Here is a 24,143-nt window from a genome sequence, read left to right on the forward strand (position 1 = left end):
TTTACTTTTGTTTATTGCTGCCGCCAGGCGATTTTATTCAACTAAGAATAAACACACTGAAAGGATTAACCCTTTACAGTCCAAAGTGAGGAGCCTACGCCAGGAGGCGCTTAGCTACGGCCGAAGCCATCACCTTTACCCTATGTGCTTGGACTGTTGGGGCAGGTAAAAGGTAATACTGGGAATCGAAAAGTGCAGGATTCAAACCCACTACTAAGCGAGGGCAAGACCATCACGGTTCCATATGTGGACACAGGGGGTTCTACCGACTAAGATCTCCCGGCGGTAGCCAGAGTAAAATATACCAGTCGTGCAAGATGCTCAAATGGTTAAAGCACCTTAGCGTTGTTACTTCTATTCCTAGCGATTTCATATACGAGCGGTCTCGATAACATTCCACCAAAGGGTCCCATCATGGAACCGCGCTAAGTCCCGTTTACGTCCGCGGCCTGGCTACGCATGTACACGGAACGACCTCGCCGCATCACCGCCAATCTAATAAGGGCCTCGGCAGGCAATAAGACGTGTGGAAGTAGTAAAAACCTTCTTGGGGCAAGGCTGAAGGTAATGGTCACGGTCTGTTTTCGGCTCTGCCGGGGGCGGAAAGGCCATAAACACGTTTAACCTCGAGATGCACAGGATGGGTTTACAATGGTTTTACAATGGCGAAAACAGGCCAACGGGAGACCTTACCTTTCCTAACGATGTCGGATGCAAAGAGAAGAACAAAGACAGAAAACAACAACATAAAAAGTAATATAAAGTAAATAGAGTAAAATATATAACCTAATAAAAAAAAAGTTAAGGTGAAATGAAATACGATTAAATAGGAAAAAATAAAAGAGGAAGAGTCCAGTTTAAGGGTAAGAAGATAAAGTAGAACTACAGTGCTCAATCTATCTCGTCAGCTTGCCGAAATCGCCGCGTCCGGATCGTAACCTTAAAGACAACGGCCTTATGCGTTTGACGCCTCTAGATCCGTTACCTTTACCCTACGTACTAGGAGGTAACAGTAACTGGTGGCCGTGCAGAAGCAAACACGGACGCTGGGAATAAGATCCAGATTAATCGCCTTTGAACTTCAATTGCAGGAACGTCGGGTCGGGCTATCCTCGAAGGAAATTTTCAGCCAACGTACCTATCCCAAGGTGGATTATTCAAGCAGTGTTGGAATGACTATGGATAAGAATGTAGGCTGTGCCTAATGTACTAAATGTGGACATGTGACAATGGATCTACAATACCCCTTATGCCTTTGCACAGTAGGGTTGGAGAGCCCTGAACTACTAATACTCATTGGGATTTGAACTAGAATAACCGCTCTCTTGGCAGGGACGTTCAACGGCCCGATCAAGCAGTGAGCGAAATTTTCATAATACCTCTGAAGTCACAGGGAACGTGACTGCGGGCAAAAGACTTCACAAGATCAACTTAGCGGTGGTAGCGGCTCTCTGGAAGATCCAATAGGGGCGCCGAAGAAAAGAGGATTTCTGGAAACCCGTTCTGCGACAGAAGCATTTCCGCCAATCAGGAAACAGCCACTCAAGGCATCCAGGGTGAAGATTTCTTTACCGACTCTTGATGTGTCTTTGTGTGCCACATCAAGCTGGGACTTTGATGGCTAAGAAAGTCCAAACAGAGATATTGCGAACTTTTTAGTCCCTTGACGTTTTCTCACAAAGGTCTGACTCCTTTGAGAAAGTCCTTTGCGGCGAAAATAAGGTAATCAAAAGCTCATGATATCTCTGTGTTCTTTTCAATACCAAAGTCAACCTTGTCCATATGGACCCATCTCCTGGGTTATTTCCAATTGTCAAAATGACACAAACACTTGTCCATATGAATATTAATCATTTATCAAGGTAGCTCAGGGATGGACCCCCCCCCCACAACCACCACCAGAACAGGCTCTCCATACTTCTGCCACAGTCCTCAAACTTGTGCTAATTATCATTATTTCGATATTGTGTGGTGTTTCCTGACACATACACAAAGCCATGATATTCAATAGGCTAAGTGTAGTGTGACAAGGTGGTAAGTGAATCTTCACCTCAGATAATATAGGAGGAATGTAAATTGGTCTTTTGGAGTGGGTGACTGCAATGAGGCGCTCCCACAATCCCACATGGTCTGACTGAAGCCCTCGTACATCTAGAATGAGATAACAACAAGAGGAACACCCAAGACATACAAATTTGAGTTTTGATTATTTTCTTTCGTGGATTCACCAACTTGAATACACACTAAGTCTGCCTATTGTGGTTTGGTTATTAAAGTTTGCAGAAAAGAAAGACATGCAACAGGACAGGAGTAATAATATTCAAACTTTATTTAAGTAAGTTTTAGATATTCTATAAAATTACTTTGTGAAATAATTGTACTGTAAGTATTTTTCAATTGTATGCATAACTTAAACAAACTTAAAAATATGCTTTAACAATCATTCAGGTGCACATGAAAATGTCTGTATATATATATATATATATATATATATATATATATATATGTGTGTATATATACATATAATATATATATATATATATGTATATATATATATATAATATATATATATATGTATATATATACATATAATATGTATATATATACATATGTATATACATTTTCTAAATAGAAATGCAGTAGCACATTTGTAAATGACACACAGGAAACCCACAGTTAAAAAAAAAAACTTCGAATAAAGAAGATTCCTATATTTCGGCTATCAACTGTAGCCCTCTTCAAAGTTTATTTTCTCCGACTGTGGGTTTCCTGTGTGTCATGTATATACATACATACATACATACATACATACATACATATATATATATATATATATATATATATATATATATACACATAAATGTCAGGGTTTCTAAGGGTGTAGACTGGCTGGAAGTTATACACTGAGGAGGTGGACAGATTTCTAGAGTTGAAGTTGGGCGAGAATGGGAGTGGGGAGAGAGAGACATCTTGGGAGGTGACGACTATGCTTTCAAATCATGTCATAAGACGGTCTACTAGCGGGATAGGGGAGAGGAGACAGCAGCGGAGGTAGCGAGCTAGGCACGCAGCGTGATGCTGCGAGGTTATCTGCTTCTTCGGCGATTTAGTCCAGCTTATATACCCAGTCAGTTAATGACCCACAATCTTAATGGGACGCTAGGTAAAAGTAGCGATGCCTGGGAAACCAGGCGCAATATGTTCTCAGGCCGCTGATCTAGCCAAAATGGAATGTATGGAGCTAGGTGCTGCTCGTGCGTTCCTCAAAAAACAGCTGTTCGTCCCAACGCAGCCAGTCGAGCTGTAGATATTCCCTTGGGATAATGTGGGAGCTAACAGGGTCCGTTTCCAGGCTGGTGACCTAGCGAGAATAGAATGTAGACGGAGCCGGGTACTACACGTGCGTTTTCCTCATGGGACCGCTTGTGCGACCCACGCGGTCGGATGGTGCAAGTGATTCCCTGGAGCATCGTGCAGGTCAAGGGGTCATGAGATAGCGTGAGGACAACTCCCTAACAATATATACATATATATATATCACTACAGTGATAGAATTAATTGGGGGTAGACATGAGAATCTCCTCTTGACTGAATAAAACCGTCTGGTGTAAGCTAAGACAACAATAATTCAAAGAAATGAATATAGATGCATGTTTAATAGAAGCTTAGAACTCTATCAGGTACAGTAGGATGCTGAGACGTTTGTTTACCAGCTCCATAGGTATGTGTGTGTTCGTGAGTTTCGAGTGGCACTTATTCTGAGCGTCCGCAGTACACCGGGACCTTGCTGCTTCTTGAGTAAACTTCCTGCTCGACTCCACGCCTCCGTTATAAACTTCCTATTGTTTCAGGATCGTAGCTCCTGAAGGCGCGCACTCACTACACACACCCGTGTGTTCCTTGTATTTTCAGTTGCTATGTTAAAAAAAACCCTGTCATCATTAGGAAAAAAAATATTGAATTCATGAGACGGTGGTCGTGAGTTCAAGTCTAGGGACCCGCTGTAGCTTGCTACGTTGCTTTCCGAAGCCCTGGCCAAGCGGGGAGGCGACCCAACGTTGTCTCAAAAAAAAAAAAAAGGCCAGGCGTTTCTCACTTCCCACTACGTGGTGAGTTTGAGTTCAGTGAAGGTCAGCGTCTGAACGAAGCATATTGTTGACAATGTAAACTTTGCTACGGAGAAGGTTCCACAAATATAAACAAAATTGCCTGAAGTGCAGAAAATATTAGGAAAAGTGCCACCTGTCCTCTATTGGTGTTTTTGTTTCCTCAACGATCGTTGCTGTGCCGCCGTCCCATCATTTTTCCGGAATGGTCCCTTTATAAACTGCGGTGCACTTGGGCCCTTGTTTCCCGGAAGGAAAGAGACAAAATTCTGCACGAAGGCATGATGTCCAAGAAAATAATTTCAGCTGTTACTGGCTGAATCGACCTTGGTTAGGCAAGGTCAGGCTAGCTAATGTGAAGGGAGGTTAGGGTAAATTAGAGTAGTTTGCTTAGATTATGTTCGGTTTGATGGCGTTAGGGTACGTTAAGGTTAGTTATGGCATGTTATAGGATATTAGGACAGGTTAGGTTAGGTTAGATTAGGTTAGGTTAGCTTAGCTTAGGTTAGATTAGGTTATGTAATCTTAGGTTAGGTTAAGGTAAGGTAGGATAGGTTACTTTGGCCTAACTTACCTTAACTTAACCTATCTTAAACTAAATTAGGTCAGATTAGGCTAGGGATATATTTTTTAGGCTTACTGTAAGTCATACTACCCATAATTTATCAAGAATAACCTTCACATTTTTTCGATATCTTTCATATAAGTGCAAAAGCATTAAGTATTCCGGTTTGGCCAACGGCTTATGACCGGTTGCAGTTATCGGTTGCTGACCACCACCATCTTCCGTAGTGTCCGGCTTGATGCTTCCGGCACCCACAGCCTTCCAGACACGGGCATGTTCCGACTTCTACCGATTTCCAGTTTCAACCAATTTTAAGACCCTGTCCCTTCCCGGAACCTATTCCCTTTTCTGGGGTCTTCCGGGCTAACCAGTGGTCACCGGTCTCGTGGGCAGGAGGGTTGAGGAATAGTGTGAACAATAGAAAATGTAAAAAAAAAAAAAAAAAAAAAAAAAGGTCCTGAGAGCATTGGTAGCTTCTTATAATGAATGGTTAATTGTGATTCCATTTCGTCATGCAACAAATACCTCGTTCACTTTTTTCCATAAACGAGAAAATTATGTCCAAACTCTGCTCGAGTTCATTGCACCCGCAGCTGTGTGATATGTGTTTTATGTATTTCTTTCTAAATTCAGACCTTGATACGTTTTGAGCTCTTACTTTATGCGGCTCTTCCTGGTTGCTCCGCCTTTCACCTTCAACCACTCTCACGACCCTCCCAGATGCATCTCGAAGTTCTCCAGGCTGGCCCCCGCCTCACTATGCCCCCAGCAACGTGTTTTCCAGCTTCAACTCTCTGCAGTGGCTCTACTCCGCCTCTCCCTCCTCCTCCTCCTCCCATCCTCTTCCTCCTTCTTCTCTCTTCCCTCCTCCACACTTCGTTACACTCCCCTCCAGACTTCTTCTCTTTCCTCGTACTACACCTGCATCGCCTTGCTCCCGTAGGAACAGCACTTCATAAAATCACTCCCTGTTTCCTGGCACGACCTTCCACGATCCCACCCAACCTCTGCAGGAGACGTTAATCTTCCTAGTCCTTCATCTTCAAACACATCATTACAAACTTTTCTCCGGCCTCATTCCAGCTTAGCTACGTCTACTCCAAGATATTGCATATTCCCAATACCTGCTCCTCTTCCAGATAACCTTCCAGTGATCTGGAAGTGGGTCCTCTTGCTTAACCTAAGACCCTCTACCCTCTCTAATGACTCAGTAGGGCAGGACACCCTTCTTCACCTCCAACTCATATCTTAATATCATCTACACGTAGACTCCATCATCTACTTGAGCGGTTTCCCGTGTTGCCTTTGTCAATTCCAAATTTGATGTCTGTACAAAGGTTCTCACCTTTCCCCTCCTGTTCTAAGCCTTAACCTTTTTACCCTCACCTTCATTTAGGTGCAGTAGTTAGCGTCGCGAACTCCCACATTGTGATACCGAGTTTGTTTCACACCCACAGCGTGAAAAGCTCCCACAGATACTGCAAACCGTTAACTTCCCCTTGAGCAAGGATATGTACGTGGACAAAGCATTGCCCATAGATCACTATATGAGCTCTGGACGCCGGAAAGGGTAACAGTTGTTGATCACAAGCCCAGCAAATGATCCAAGACTAAGGCGAATCACATCTTAAGCGCCCACCTCTGAATCTCCAGCCTCTTCAGGATTCCGATATCCTTCAGGTTCATCACTTCCTCCAAGTCCTTAGTCCAGAACTTCACACCGATCTAAGTCCATGAACCCAAAATAAGTTCTCGCCAACAGGGCGATGATGACATGACGATGATGACGATGACAGATGATGGTTTAACGTCACAAACTACCCCCTATCGGAAGGCTAGGACGGTGCCCCTCACAGAGGACTTTGTAGCTTGGAATTTAATGAACCATGCCCTTGGTTTAACTTCGCCGGTGGCAGGACTCGAACCGCCATCCCCTCGACCTTCATCACAAGTAACGACGCCCTAACCCGCTCAGCCAGATGCGTTTGTAAAATACTCCATCCCTTTGAGCAGCATGGAATGGGAGTATTTTTCTTAGCTGAATAAGATCACCTGGAAGCAACTAGAAGAAAATATATAATTATTGCCACCGTCTTTGAGTTGAATAATGCTGGATCACCCTTTCCAAAGTCACAACTTATGAAGCAGTATTCATACACAACTTTAAGGTCACATTTTTACTTAAAGGTACTAAAACTACTATCAGAATTAATCATGAACACTGTTATGTCTTGATGATACTTTAGAAGTTTGAAATCCTGTGCAAGGACTTCTGCCAAAGATAAATGACTTTTAATAAAGACAAAACACCAGGACAAGATCGCTTACTCAGTATGATATTTTCAATAAACATGATCGTCTGGAGTTGGTTAAGAGAGTATATTCCGCCTTGACAACGTAGGAATATTACATGTGACTTTCTGGGCTATAAAAACAATATGTAAAAAATTACTCCCAATGTCTGAGGCGAAATTAGCCATGACCTTTCGATATCTAGTTCCAAGAAGACTCAACTACGTAACTGTGACGACTCCGAAATGTCAGTTTGGTGTCAGCCGTGTCCTTTCGCAAATAATGGATACGTCCAATGTGTCAAACATTTTCAGGACAGACATACACAGAGACAAGGTGAGCTGAGGAAGGAGGAGGCAGAATTGGACATAATCATGAGGAACATAAGGGAAAGGACAAATCAAGAAGAATGTCGAAAGCGATACAGGAATATGGGAAGATATGTGTAGTCTTAGATTCAACATGTCCGAAGTTTTACGATGGAGACCTAGTTTTTATGATTATCCTAATATCAGCACTAGTTCCGTAGCCTAATCGGAAGCGTGCTGGTCTCGTATTCGTTTAGTTGTAGGTTCGAACCCCGCACTACTCACCGATACTCGGTACCTGCCTCAACAGTCCAAGTGCATAGGACAAAAGTGACGGCTTCCTGGCATAGGCTCGTTACCTTCTGGTATTGTTTGGTTCCGTATAAAAAACTCTCATTTGTTTTTGGTAAATTTATTACTCTTCGTTAAAATATAACACCGAGACTTCGACTGGAGGACAAATCATCTTCTTTGATAGTCTTCTGAGGTTCTTTGAACTAATGGGAAGTCAGAGTTGATCCTCTTATTTCAAATCATCTTCTTGACATTTTTGCTCCACATGACTTTCTTTTAATATCTTTTCTCACACATTCGGCTAGTAGGAGACTCCTTTTTTTAATAATTGATTGTGGTGAAAGTGCGTACAACGAGTTTACCCTGGTCACCTGTAACATTTGTAATGGCGACATCTACGGCAGCGAAAAATATGTAATAACTATAGTTTACTAAGTATGATAAAAGAATTTCTAGCATTTTACGACAGTTACAATAATCAACAATGCTGATATATTTTACTTATTTTTATATGATATCATATTTTTCAAAGAGGCAATAATGAAGATCTTCCAGACGGGACAATTTTTTTTTTTTTTTTTTTTTTTTTTTTTTTTTTTTTTTTTTTTTTTTTTTAGTTAAGGGAGGTTTATTTTATACTTTCAATCCTGTTTTGAGTGTTCTTTTTTCGGATACGGCTCTGCACTCGAAACATCAATGTTTTCTGCGTGTTCATGTCCTCACTACTCCTTCGTCCTTTTAAAGTTCACAATTGCCCCAAGCCTCACTTCTTGCGACATTTTTCTCCAATATCCTTCCTCCCAACCTCCGTTGTCCTCCTCCTCCTCCTCTTCCCCTCTCTCTTTTCCTCCTCTTCCTCTTCCTCTGATTTCCTTCCTCGCCATACCCCCAATAATCCCAAAACCTTAACTTCGTTCCGGACTTCGAAGCTCTCAGCCCCTCCGCCTCCTGAAGGACCCGAACGCCCTCGAACTTTTCCTCGATCTCTAAGAGGCACGTCACGTCTAGTTCCTCCTCCCCTCTTAACCTTTCGATGTGGTCATCATTTGCCGGTCACCAACTTCTCCTCAAGATGTTATCATCTCCAGGTGTGATAAGATTCTGGGGATCTTCTGCGTCCTTGCATCTCTTCCTCCTCTCCTCTTATCCCTCTTCCTCCTCTCCTCTTGCCCCTCCTACTCCTCCTCTTCTCTTGCACCCCCTCCTACATCTTTACCTATCCCCAAACGGGAAGTCCATAGACACCAAAAGGCCCACGAAAGAATTGAAGCCCTTAGAGATTCTATTAACTTCTATATTTCATATTCCATTCATCATTTTTATAATTTTATTTTTTATTTTTACTTGAAGTCAGGATAAATACATTCTCCTGTTCTTAAATACTTTAAGCTCGAAGAGAATAAAAATGTCGGGTTTGTGACACATATTTGTCGTATGAATGGCTATCAGATTTTGCTAACTCCATCTATTATAAGTTTTTGCTAGATCGACCTGCTTTGTTGTCAAAGTTTTGTGTAGGGGTGGGTGGGGTGTCTTCCCTCTAGAGGTGAGATTTTACTTGACTCAAAAGAAAAAAAAATACGAACAAGACAAGGAAAGGCTGGAAATCACGACTGAACCAGAGCAATACCACCTTCCCTCTCCCATTACACAAATCCTGCTTCCATCATCTCTTTCACAACAATTCTTTGCATTTCCTCCTCCCCTCCTCATCGCCAGCCATACCCTCCTCGATACCACTGCGTCCTCCATATACAAATCTTTATGACTAATACCAGGCAACTATAGGCAAAGAGTGATCGAAACACGACACAGGTCAACCTCCAACCCAAGATGGGTGGTGAGAGAGGTAAACGCAAGGGTAATGGGCCGGGGATTGGAGATAGTTAAAGAAAATGGAAAAATGGGAAATAAGCCAGTTGTTGTTTGCTGACGACATTGCACTTGCAGCAGGATTAGAAGGATTAAGGGAGTTAGTGGCAGAATTTGAGAAATTACGCGAAAGAAGGAAGTTGATATTCCATCCCTGAATACACTCCACACCCCTAAACCCTCCCTCTCATCTTAGCACCTGGATGACGGGTCATCCCTGTACCTTGTCTACTGCCCTGGGTCAGAAGCAGTGTCGCAAGACACAGCACATCCACAGCAAGGCCGTTTCATCAAATCGGCGACCCCCCCTCTCCGTTCCCCCATGCATGATAATAATAATAATAATAATAATAATAATAATAATAATAATGATGATGATGATGATGATGATGATGATGATGATGATGATGATGATGATAATAATAATAATAATAACAATAATAATAATAATTTAAAATGCAGACAGGTGGTAAGTCTACGAATAGACACATATTGTTGCAGGTGATGCTATTTTTTGCATCGTTTGGGCCATGTAAGAGGCCGGTAGTTGTACGAATGGTAATCAGGTGAAATACATGCTGAGTCAACAATTCAGACTCGACGCCTGCTCGCCTGCTGTTTGATAACATCGAAGGCGACGTTATGTCTATGTAAACACACCGATTGTTTTATAATCGCTGATGTAATCTGAAACTTATGTGCGCTGCAGACCACCCTTCCTGAAGACATACCACTCGTCTATGACGTCATGCTTATACTCATGCTTATGCTTACGCACCAATATTTCTCGAACTGTAACAGCCTCTCGGATTGGGGGTAAATGGGTATGTAGAGAAAAACTATTGGTGCATGAATTCAAAGTCACGCCCATAAGGAGTGACATATATTTGAGAAGTCAGAGGAGATTGGTCGAATAAAAAGTGACGTCTGAACGAAGGTGGTCTGGAGAAAATCTAGAGAACACACTCTGCCTGTATTCAGTTAGTTCAAGAAGCAAGAAAATTCACCACCCTTTTATTAACCCAAAGGACGAGAGAACTAGGCATGGGGCCTAATGAAATTGGAAACTAGTGAGACTACAGGAAATACAAGGCATAGGGCCTACTGCTTAAGATGAACTTGAACATTCAGTGAAACTCACGTAACGAAGGCAAGGGGCCTCGAGACGAGTGGAATTACAAGTCAAATATAAGTGTAATGATCGAGGACCGACCGTGGTGGTGACAGTGGTGACAAGGGTGGTGAAAGTGGTGAACAGCGGTGCGACGAACTGAGTGTTAAACACCTCCGAAGAGAAGTGGTGCTAGATAAACTGGTGAACGAAGAACTAGTGCGAGAAAGTCTACGGGAACAAGACAACCAAAATCAAGAGTGTATTGGTTCCAAGGACGACTACGAGAGAAATCTACAACTTCAAGTAACTGCTACGATTGGAACAAGCATTCTTCAAGATTCTTCAAGGTGATCATCATCTACAAGGCAGTCTTCAAGGCAGTGGGTGATGAAGCTGAGGAACAACGTCGCTGACGAATGACAAGGCCGTAGAAGGACGTCAAGATAGAAGTTGACATTACGAAGTGACATCGCAAGCAGCCAGGATAAAGCAAGGTATTAGTAATTAGTATGAGTACCGCTCAGAATTCTAACGTGTTAAGACATGAAGTTCACACATCAAATACAAATATTCCAAAATTCACAGGAGAGTCTAACACATATGGTGTAAACAAATTTCTTAATTTAATAGACACTCTTATAGTGAGTAAAAACATTACTAATGAGAACCGTAAGATAGAGATTCTCAAGGAGAATATAGATCCAGAGCATGGAAGGGCGAGGTTTGTCATTAACTTCCAGCAAATGGAAGAAATTAATCAATATGAGAATTACAAAAAGGCCTTCCTCAAACATTTCATGTCCAAATGTGATCAGGATCCTATTAGGTCATTGGTAAAAATGATTAAGGAAGTTAGGACAAGTGGTCAAAAGACATGAATTTTATCTTGAAAGATTCAGACTGGATAGAAAGATCTAGTGAGAAGATGAAAATCTCACAGGTAATCAAATTGATTACATTTAGCTTATTGGCAAAGAATTCTGATGACTTAACAGCAGAAAGGCTGTACAAGGATCTAAAATCAAATATAAGTTTAGGAGAAGTAGATTATCTTCTTCAAGGATACAGTGAAACCAGAACAATAAACCCATATGTAATGCCTATAAATCAACAAAGCCAAAATAGGAACTCTAGAGAGTTTAAGAAAACCGAAGTAGGACATAGGCGACATGCTAGAAGTCCATCTAGGGATAGGGATACCAGAATCCTATGTTTTAATTGTAATGCATGGGGACACAAAGCACAAGAATGTTTTTATGGGATTATTTGCAGAAATTGCAAATACGAAGGTCACAATGAGTATCAATGTAGGAACCCTCCATTCTGTATTTATCATAATAGAATAGGTCATAGGACTCATGAGTGCCGGAATTTTCGGGTACCCCCAGGGCTAAGAGGAAAACCCCCAGACACAGAATAAACAATTTCAGACCTCCCCATATATATACCGATAGACGGTATTGTGTTAAATATGGGAATGCAAGAGAGATGAAAGAAACTGACAAACTGATAATTACTGTTGGTAAAACTTCTGTAGGACCTCTCATTGCGGGTAAAGTGTTCAATAAGCCTATTCAAATTTTTATTGATACAGGGTCTGTAGTTAATGTAATTACTAGTAAAGTTTTAAACCAGTTGAACCCAGGAGTGAAAATGTTGGAACCAATCCGTTACACATTGCAACGTGTAACTGGAAATCCGTTAAAAGCATTAGGTAAGGTGGAACTAGAAGTTGCCTTATATACAAATGAACATTTGTACATACCAGTGATAGTGGTAGAAGAGTCTGTTTTTCCAGGAGATTTATTGATAGGATTTGCAACTATGAGAAAAGAAAACATGGTAATTTGTCCTGCTGACTTAGGAATTTTAGTGAAGTCACAGTTAATCCCATTCTTAAATCAACCAGACTTAAGATCAGTGACAGGAATCAATGAATCCTTAGATAACATTTCTATCTTAGATAGCGTGACCGAGCGGTCCAACCCTACAGAAGGTAAAACAATTTGTGAACACAACTCAGAAGTTCAGGAAATCCCGGAGATTACTAAATTATCAACCACTGAAGCCTTGAGAATTGCAGATTGCGGAGTAACAAGGTCGACATTGTTACATCCCATGTCAATTAATAAGGTTGAAGTGTGTTTGAAAGAAATCAATGTAGACTCTGAAATAATTACAGTCCCAGAATCAGTTAAAACTAAAGGACTGAAGTGGGACTCAGGGATTTATAAGACAAATAAGAACAGAGTAGAAGTATTAGTAATTAATACTATGAATAAAGAGATAGTTTTAAAGAAAGGTCCACAAATAGGATGTATTCAGGTGTGTACTAAACCTATTAAGATTTTAAATGTGACTAGTGAGAAGATGGAATTACCAACTTCATCAATTTGTTCAGTTCAAGAAGGAATAGACTTAAGAAATAGATATAAAGAATTATTACAATCAACTAATTGCCCTGAGTTGGATGAAGCTTTATTTGCTTTGCTTATGAAACATAAAAAAGCAATTGCTTTGCCGGGGGACGCCTTAGGCAAAACAACTGTTTTAAAACACCACATTAAGTTAAAACCAGGAACACAACCTATCTACATACCAGCCTACAGAGTTCCTCACTCTAAATTAGCTGTAGTAGATAAACTCATCACTGAAATGTTATCACAGGATATTATTGAACATAGTAAAAGTGAGTGGAATTTTCCGTTGATCTTAGTACCAAAGTCTGATGGAACTATGCGCCCAGTTATTGATTACAGGGAATTGAATAAGCACACCATTCGTGATAGGTTACCATTACCCATTATCGCTGACATTTTGAGAAGTTTGGGAACTGAGAATAGATATTTTAGTACTATAGATATCAAATCAGCTTTTTGGCAAATAGAATTGCATGAAGATTCAAGAGAGTTCACAGCATTTTCTACTACAACAGGACATTATGAGTTCAAGAGAATGCCATTTGGGTTATGTAATAGTCCATTAACTTACATGAGATTAATGAATACTATTCTAGATGGATTGTTAGGAAACACTGCCAGTGTATTTGTAGATGACATTTTAATAGTTTCTCAGACTGCAGTGGAGCACTTTAAGAAATTAGATTTGATATTCTCAAGACTAGGAGAAGCAGGGTTAAAAGTAAAAATTTAAAAATGTAAGTTCTTGCAAGACAGTGTCATTTACTTAGGACATAAGATAGACAGACACGGACTTAGTACAGTAAATTCAAAGGTTGACGCTGTCAAGAATTTTCCAGTTCCGACCAATGTAGACAAGGTTAGGAGCTTTTTGGGATTAACAGGATATTATAGAAAATTCATTCAAAGTTATGCTGACATTGCTAATCCACTAAGTTTATTGTTAAGAAAGGACTCAAAGTTCATATGGGGACCTACACAACAGCAAGCTTTTGACAAGTTGAAAGAGAAACTCACGAGTTCACCTATTTTAATTTTTCCCGACTATGAAAAAGAATTCATTCTTTGTACAGATGCGTCTGACATAGGATTAGGAGGCATACTAATGCAAGAGAGAAATGGAACTTTGAAACCCATAGCTTACACATCAAGACTTTGTAATAGTGCGGAGAGAAACTACTCTATAACAGAAAGAGAAACTTTAGCAGTAATTTATTCTTTAGAAAGTTTTAGGGATATGATACTAGGGTATCCCATCAGAGTTTGGACTGATCACACAGCTATTCAGAACTTATTTAAGCAATAGAATCTTAGAGGCAGACTTGCTAGATGGTTTGCGATACTCCAGTGCTATGAGGTTCAATTTGAATATATTCCGGGTAGAAGGAATGTATCAGATCCACTTTCTAGAAACATTAGTCAACCAATGACTGGGACTGGGTTGATTAATTTTGTTTGTAGTATAGAAGAATTAGTAACTTTAGATGAAGAAATGCTAATAAGAGAACAGAGAGATGATGAGACATGTGATTCAATAATCAAGCATTTGATGAACCCAAGAGGAGATCCTCCAAAGCTACCAAAGGGGTATATGACAGAGGAATTTCATTTGATTAATGGAATTTTGTATAGGAAAACATTTGTAAATGGGAAAGATATTTCTAGAGGTCAAGTAAATCAGTTGGTTATACCACAAACTCTGGTAAATGAGATATTGAAGTTACTTCATGATAGTGATTGTAGTTCACATCCTGGAAAGGATAAAACTTACAGACAAGCACAACTTAAATACTTTTGGCCAGGTATGAAGAAAACTATATATGATTATATAGAAAAGTGTGTAAAATGTGTAAAGGTGAAGGGAAATACACCAAAACCTGCTCCTATACTCACCTATCCCATTCCACAGAAACCTTGGGAAAGAGTTCACATTGATACATTAGAATTACATATGTCCGAGAACGGCTTTAAATACCTATTTGTTGCTATTGATTATTTTTCAAGATTTTGTATATTGCAACCCATTATCAATAAGAAAGCTGAAACTATTGCTTCCGTAATCTATGATCAGATAATCTGTAACTTTACTACACCTAACATCCCCAAAGTAATGGAGTAGTAGAAAGGTTAAACAAAAAGATAATTATATGTCTTAGAACCCTAATAAGTCCTCATAGTGTAACTTGGGATACTTGGATTCCTTGTGTTAAGTGTACCCTGAACAATCAAATTAATGTAGCAACTGGTGATACACCTCATTTTATAATTTTTGGAGAGGACAAAACTCTGCCATATGAAATGTTGACTGCAGAGCAGAAGCCCATATATAATATGGATGATTATATATCAAATAGGATAAATACTCTTCAAAGTATTCACCAAAGAGTTAGGAAACATATGCAGGTCTATTCACAAGAGATGAAGGAACAACAACACAAAATAGCTCATAAACTAGAATTGAAAATTGGAGATTTAGTAATGGTCAAACTAACTTCACCCAATAATAAACTTTCACCAAGGTACACTGGTCCATATAGGGTAATTGATTCTGCAGGTGGAAACAAGTTTAAACTTAAACATTTAGAATCAAGAGAAGAATTGATAGGACATTTAGATGATATAAGGAAAATTAGCTTGCAGATCTATGAAGATGATTATAGTAATACTTTGTGCATAAATATTAATAACCCTGGAGAATATGGAGAATATTATAATGATATTTTTAAAGAGTTGAACATTAATCTTGATGTATTTTACAGATGAAAACTGCCTTATTAATAATATTAAGTTTGGTGAGTGCCATGGACTGGAATCCGATTCGTCCTGGAGCATTGGTACATCATCAAGGCAACCTAATCTTGGTGGATAAGGTAGTAAGAGTAGTTCTTGATTATAAAAATGTAACCAAAATTAAAGAAAATGTGGACTCCATTAATAATAGTTTGCAAATATTAAAACAGAACATTTCCAATAAAGATGTTAAGGATAGACTTGAAAACAAAATAAAGGAAATAGAGGATAAATTGCACATCATAGGTTCAAATTTCAAAAGCAATGTTAGACAAAAGAGAAGTGCAATAGTAGTGGCTTTAGGAGCTCTTGCTGGATTAGGAATTGCCGATTTTGCCTTCCTTGCTGACTTGAAATTTTCAATAAATACATTAAAGGAGAAAGTTGGAAAAATTGATGAATTACAAACAAGCATTAAAAACATTGAGGAAATGATCTCTGATATTTCAGATAACTTAGAGAATCTCAGCTTGAAACAAAGTGAACAAGAGAATACAATGCAACTTTTCTTGTTACTCAATACTATGCATTTGAAATTATCTGAGATGCAAGTTCAGTTGGAATCTTTTGTACAGGATTTAGTTATGGCAAATTCGGGTCAAGTAACTTCTTCTCTCCTTCCAATACCTCAACTTATAAAGGTAATTAAGTCAGCAAAGAAGGATTGGAACTTTGAACCTTTCTTTGAGGAAGCTAATGTAGCATTATATTATCCATTGCTAAACTCCTACCTTAATGTTACTTCAGTTATTATTGAAATCCCGTTCTCTTCCAACCTAAGATTTAACTTATTCAAATTGAAACCCTTCCCATTGAAGGTAAATGGTTCATTTTATGAAGTAGATATTCCAATTGTGGACCCAATCAATTATATCCTTTCTGTAGACAATCTGAAGGAGAGCAGAGTCTCTAATGACAAGTTGAAGGAGTGTAGAAGATTTAATAGGAATCTTTACCTCTGTCATTCTTCCATGTTTGTGTTCCGTGAAGCTTTGAAAAATTCATGCGAGGCTTCTCTGGTTAGGAATGTGTCTGTTATGAACTATTGGCATTACCAACGAATTTTGGTAGACCAAATCCCTCATTGTAACATACAAGGATCTCATTACCTGTTTTTTCCTAACAAGACCTAGGTATCAATAAATTGTCCCGGGTTGAGTCCTAAATTGGATTTGGTTGAAGGTCTTGTCTCTATTCAAGATAACTGCGAATTGCATGCAGACACTATTTCCACCATTTCTAATACCCTTAATACAATGCATTTAACTGATGACACCTACATTTCAACCTTCAACTTCACATTGCCTGAAAACTCTCCTCCCTTGAAAATTAAGAGAAGACCATTGTCAAGATCTCCCTCAAATGATTTACATATACTACCAATCCTTATCATACCTTTGCTTTCAGTGTTAGTGGCAGCACTGATTGCCTTTGTTGTATTCCGGAGATTGGCTCTGTCAAGGCAAATCAACCATGTAACCGCTTAATTCATTATATGTACGATTTTAGTGCCTTATATATTGACATGCATGTTATTAACATTTATAGGTATTATGTTTATGTATTTATTGCATGAATGATGTATTTTGGAGGGTTGGATTAGCTTATTCTAGAGCTCTGTAAGAGGGAAATAAGAAATTGGTCGGGACGACCAACGGTAGCTGCCGAGCCCTGTAAGAGGCCGGTAGTTGTACGAATGGTAATCAGGTGAAATACATGCTGAGTCAACAATTCAGACTCGACGCCTGCTCGCCTGCTGTTTGATAACATCGAAGGCGACGTTATGTCTATGTAAACACACCGATTGTTTTATAATCGCTGATGTAATCTGAAACTTATGTGCGCTGCAGACCACCCTTCCTGAAGACATACCACTCGTCTATGACGTCATGCTTATACTCATGCTTATGCTTACGCACCAATATTTCTCGAACTGTAACAGCCTCTCGGATTGGGGGTAAATGGGTATGTAGAGAAAAACTATTGGTGCATGAATTCAAAGTCACGCCCATAAGGAGTGACATATATTTGAGAAGTCAGAGGAGATTGGTCGAATAAAAAGTGACGTCTGAACGAAGGTGGTCTGGAGAAAATCTAGAGAACACACTCTGCCTGTATTCAGTTAGTTCAAGAAGCAAGAAAATTCACCACCCTTTTATTAACCCAAAGGACGAGAGAACTAGGCATGGGGCCTAATGAAATTGGAAACTAGTGAGACTACAGGAAATACAAGGCATAGGGCCTACTGCTTAAGATGAACTTGAACATTTAGTGAAACTCACGTAACGAAGGCAAGGGGCCTCGAGACGAGTGGAATTACAAGTCAAATATAAGTGTAATGATCGAGGACCGACCGTGGTGGTGACAGTGGTGACAAGGGTGGTGAAAGGCCATTAGTGAGGCGCAAACTCCAACTGTACTCCAAATAAAGAAGAAATAAGATTTTATTATCAAATACACTGTTCTTCAGCGCACAAAGAAGATGAGAAGGCTATCAAAGACATCGTCAAGAAAAACATAAAGCCCATGGATGATAGTGCTTTATTTAAATTATTTTTTACAAAAAAAAAAAAAAACATCCAATCTGCTTCTCTGAAACAACACCTGTCAGAAAGAGAACGAGCTGAAATTGTCTCATGTCATATACGACTGTAAGTGCACCAAAGGGAACTGTGAGACCCTTCCATCTTCGTATATTGGCATGGCGACTATGAAGCTGGAATCTAGACTGGTTGGGCATGGATACACAAGAGCCTCCAAGGACATGCTATAGCATCACACAGATATCACTTTACTCGCGAAGAGTTGGAAAAGAACACGAAAATTCTGGAAACATGCATGGACCTAAGGAAGTTAAAAATGATTAATATTAATATTATTATTATTATTATTATCATTATCATTATTATTATTATTATTATTATTATTATTATTATTATTATTATTATTAATAATAATAATAATAATAATAATAATAATAATAATAATAATAATAATAATAATAATAATAATAATAATAATAATGATAATAATAGTAATAATAATAATTTTGTTAAATTGTACAGCCGCTCATGTTCAGACGATATGTGCAGCTGATCGCTCAAAATTGCGGAAGACTTTTATCATTGTTCAATGTGGAACAGAAGTTTCCAATATTCACCTGGGAACCAGCATATGCAGATTTCGAGGTCTTTTACTTCTTCACCTGGGTAGGAATAGCAATTATCGTGATAACCTTAGTTTATAAGTTGAGTGACCTCACCGAGTGTGATTTGTGATCTAATGTCCGTAACTGATGTGACCAGACTGTTACTATGGGGTTCTTGTCCGCTTTTTTGGAGGGAAGTATTGATTGACTCTGCTGTGTGTTTAAGTGGTCTGAATTTCTTTATTAAAACAGCTTCCGCTATTTGTAGTCTGCGGTGATTAACTGTTCGGTAAATGATGGAAATATTATCTCTCAAGTCTGTTCCTTGTGGTCTTTTGTCATGTTGTGCTGTGAAGTGTGCAAAACTCCCACCGTTGTAAAAGATCGTCAGAACATCAGCACCTATCCAAATTAACAAAAATTGTATTAGAGCAAAGATTACTCTAATAATAATAATAACAATAATAATAATAATAATAATAATAATGATAATGATGATAATAATGATAATGATAATAATAACAATAATAATAATGATAATAATAATAATGATAATAATAATAGTAATAATAATAATAATAATAATAATAATAATAATAATAATAATAATGATAATAATATTAATAATAATAATAATAACAATAATAATAAAAATAATAATAATAATAATAATAATAATAATGATAATAATAATACAAATAATAATCATAACAATAATAACAATGATGAAGATAATAATATAGGCGTGAATAATGTATATGATATAACTGATATAAAGAAAACATTAGTACCAACACTAAATGTTTTTAATCAGTTGCGGAACTAACCCAGCTCGTAAGAGAACCAGCGCCTATCAGTCTCACGTAAAACAAATCGATCGCCGGTGGTCCATTACTAGGGCAAAAAACTGTTTCATGTCACGGCACTCGAGTGTAACATACGAGTGTATGTTACTGGGCAAAGTGACATTGGGGGAGTGATGCGCGGTTAGTTGTGTAATTTATTCTAGTAGATTCGCGTGCGTCGGCCTAATGACGGTCGTGGCGTGGTCCCCAAGTGGGAAACCGACCGCGAAGGCCTACCAACGCGCTACAGTACAGAGGTCAGACTGACTGACTGAATTATCCAAATCTGACTTGCCTGGCTGCTCGAGGCCAGACACGACCTAATTGGGGTGACCCATCCTAGTTTCCGAGCGTTGAGTCAGATCAAGTACCACGCAACTCTACCATGCATCAACTTGCACCTACAAGCATGCTTGTGGGGTGCATGTACACCGCACGAGCACCTGGTTCTTCTGACAGCAAACCCGCCCTCCTTGGTGTCAGAGCCTCTTCTTCTTCCTCCTCCTCTCTCCTGTTCCCCCTCCTTCATCTCCTAATCCTAATCCCCCTCCATCTTTTTCTTGCATTCCCCTCCTCCCACTCCTCCTCTTAGCCTCTATTCCTAATTCTCTACCACACTTCCTTTCTTCCTCCCCTTCTCCCACTCCTCTTACTCGTTTTCCTTCTCCTCCTTTTCCTCCTCCTCCTCCTCCTGCTCTTCCCCCTCCTTCATCTCCTACTCCTAATCCCCTTCCTTCTATTCCTCCTCCTCCTCCCACTTCTCCTCCTCCTCTCCTTTATTCATTATTCTCTATCACACCTTCCTTCTCTTCCTCCTTACCTCCTTCTCCTCCCACTCCTCTTCCCTTTCCTCTTCCTCCTTCTCCTCTTCCTCCTCCTCTTTGGGTAGGCCTGGCACACCCGTAGCATTTGTCTAGCCGCCTCTCTGTGATCAGCATTCCTTCCAGAAGGGCGCCAACCTCACGTGCGTTCCGGGCGCACAGATTCTGGATTATCGTCGTGATGTATTGCTCTGATGAAAATCTTTCCTCTTTTCGTCTCTTCCTGACTGTCAGGCTCTATGTTTTCCTTGTGTTTCACCACCCCAACCCCATCCCTCACTGGCGTGTTCAATACAGCTTGTAATAAGAAAATAATGTCGACAAGAAGCCTTTGAGGTTTGGAAAGGCCAAATATAGAATAAATGAATGCATAAATATATAGATAAATAAATGCAGATAGATAAATGACCAAATTAATTAACGAATAAATAATTATGTAAACTTATGAATGAAATGTGTATTTAAATTACAGATAGATGAATAAATAGTTCACGAAGTATTGAACAAAACAAACAAACAAATAAATAAATGTAAATAAACCTACATGCATAAAAATATAGGCAAAAAGAAACAAAAAATAAATAAAAAGCATACTGAAGTGTTTAGCTTACCGCCTATTAAAACTTCTCGATCGTCCTGTTGTGAGTCTTGTTTTGTTCAAACTAAGTTGATTTACAAATCCACTTATATTCTCTTTGCTTCCTCGCTATCTGAAGTGTTTTTTCTATAAAATTTTTTTTAACTCAGTTTTATTTATCTATTTTTTACCAACATCCATTGCTTTTAGATTTGTCAAAATACGATTTTACCAACCACCTTTCAATCCAGTGCATTTGTTTGTCTGATTTGTTTTAGCGATAACCTACTCTTTTCGCAGATCTATATTATCGTGCAATCTTATGACCCAGATTTTAAACCATCTCAACTGATCAGTTTCACTTTTCGGCACTGTCTCGCTTCGTGCGTCCTTGACTCAGACATCAATCTCACTGACATGATTGACGCCAGCCTTAGATTTCGGCTCTTTCGTCCTATATTTGGGACTGGTTAGCCTCGGGTGATTTCATTCGGCTAGGTAAGGCGCCTCCAAACCCCGCCTCCCACGCCATCAAAAGAGATTGAAGTCTATTTGGATGAACCCTTCCAAACCCGCCGTCCCTTCACCGTTTCCATTACAGTTCTTCACTTGCAATTCTATTCAGGCAGAGAGGAACCCTGACCCACCCGTACACTCTCATGCATCAACAAACCCCATTCACAATACCTCTGTGTCATTCTCCCCCTCCTCTCTCTCTCTCTCTCTCCTCCTCTCCTTCTCCCTCTTCCTCTCTCTCTCTATCTCTCTCTTTCTCTCTCCTTCTCCCTCTCCCTCTCCTTATCTGTCTGTTTCTCGTGTTCCCTTAAATTTGCAATCATTACACCATCCACAGCACCTGCACAGAGCACCGCTGCATCCGCAAACAAGGTGATTCGAGTTATTTGCTCGCCTCTCTGAGCCTTTGTGGTGCATTGGATTTCACTCCATTTCCTCCCCCCGATTCTCTTACCCTCCTCCCTCCTCTTCTTTCCTTCCCCTCTTATGTCACTTCCGTTCTCCCCGCTTTCTGGCGCCTGCCCGTCGCTTTCCTGTCCATCGCCTTGCCGTCCTGGTTTCCGTTCTTCAAGGGTTCACGAAGCAGGGTTCACGTCCCCCTCTGAGGTGACACAATGTTTCCAATGTGGAGCCACAAACCCAAATCTAGTATTATTTAGTAGATGTCTGACGACCCTATTCCGTGTTGAGGTGATCTCCTAGTGAATAAGGAACAGAATTGCATAAGTATGGGGTACATGTGAAAGTGGGCGGGGAACCTCTGCCTACATGCTCTTGAGCCTTTGTTCCCCATCTCATTTCCGATTTTATTTCACTTGTTTATTCATTTATTCATGTATTTACTTATTCATTTATTCGTTTATTCATTCATTTGTTTCTTTATATGTTTACTCATTTATTTGTTTATTTGCTTATTTTTAGGTCTCATATGCATTTCCCACATGTTCTCTCTTCATCTCTCAATCTCTCTTCTCTTCTTCCGTTTCCTCTTTCTCGTATTTTCTCTTCATCTGCATATTATTCCTTCCTGTTCTAATTACCTAACGAGTAGTTTACTCAGTTGTCGTCCTTTTATTCTCCTTCCTCTATTACTCCACTCACATCTGCTTTTGCTACTAACTCCCATCCTCCTCCTCCTTCTTCTCCTCCTATTCCTCCTCCTCCTTCTTCTCCTTCTCCTCCTACTCCTACTCCTCTTCCTCTTCCTCCTCCTTCTTCTTCTCCTCCTACTCCTCCTCCTCCTCTTCCTCTTCCTCCTTTCCCTCCTACTCCTCTTCCTCCTCCTCCTCCTCATCTTCCTCCTCCTTCTCCTTTCTCTTCCTCCTCCTTCTCCTCCTCTTCCTCCTCCTCCTTCTCCTCCTCCTTTACTATCCTCTCCACTTGTTCACCCCTCTTCCACCTCCCCGTCCTCGTTCTCCTTCTATTCTCTTTCACCTGATCTTATACATTTTTTACAGCCCTTTACTCTCTCTCTCTCCTTTTCTCCCTCTTCTTTTCTTCCACTTTTCTTCTTACTTTCCTCCTTTGCTGCCACCGCCTCCCACTCTCCACCACCTTTCTTTTATTCACCAAAGTGAAAAGAAACAATTTTTACTTTCCATTCCTGCAGCCTTCCAACAGGGAGACGATTTTTTCTTTTTTCGTTTTTCTTTTCTTCTCTTTTCTTTTTTCTTCTTCTGGTGAAAAAAGGGTATTTTGTGTTTTACTTTGCTTTTAACGCTAAATTCGTATTAACGTTTTCCCATGAAGACCTTTGGCCGAAGAAAAAGATGAAGAGGAAGAGAAATATCCGGATTCGTTTCCGGATCCTGACGAAAGCGATATGATGCTTTTACCAACTTGAACGGCCTCAAGTTCCTCGATCGACCTCGACCTCGCGTCGATGAGAGGTCGACCCAGCTGACGCTCGCCGCAGATGCTCATTAGTACAGCCGTAACCACAAGTTCACACTCCAACACTCGAGCTCCCCGAGGAGGCGAGCCTGTGTAAACAGCGATACAGAAGGGGACAGGCACTTGCAGGCCCATACGTGAAAAGGCAAACAAAGACACGACAACGACCCAGAGGCGCTGCAGAGAAGAGAGTTTGAAGCTTCTGCTCTTCACACGAGAACTACCACGGATCTCCGACCTTTAGCTGCTTCACAATATAAGAACGTAAGAATGAAGGAGACTGCAAGAGACCATTAGGCAGTTCCATGTCCATTACCACATGTCATCCACATCCATAAAGTTGTCTAATCTTTTCTTAAAATAACCGATATTTTCAGCGCTCACTACATGGTTACGTTAAACACTGTACTGGTAAATTGGTTCTTGTCCATTTCCTTATCAAATCTAAATTTGTCCAATTTAAATCCATTCCTGTGAGTCTTACCCTGTTGTCTTAATATGATGACCTTATTTGCGTCACCCTTCTTAAAGCCTTTTATCTACTTGAACACCTCTATTTGATCACTTTGCACTCTGCGTCTT

This window comes from Oratosquilla oratoria, chromosome 37, assembly GCF_046742065.1.
Source record: "Oratosquilla oratoria isolate Oo_2021 chromosome 37, ASM4674206v1, whole genome shotgun sequence".
NCBI lineage: Eukaryota > Metazoa > Arthropoda > Malacostraca > Stomatopoda > Squillidae > Oratosquilla > Oratosquilla oratoria.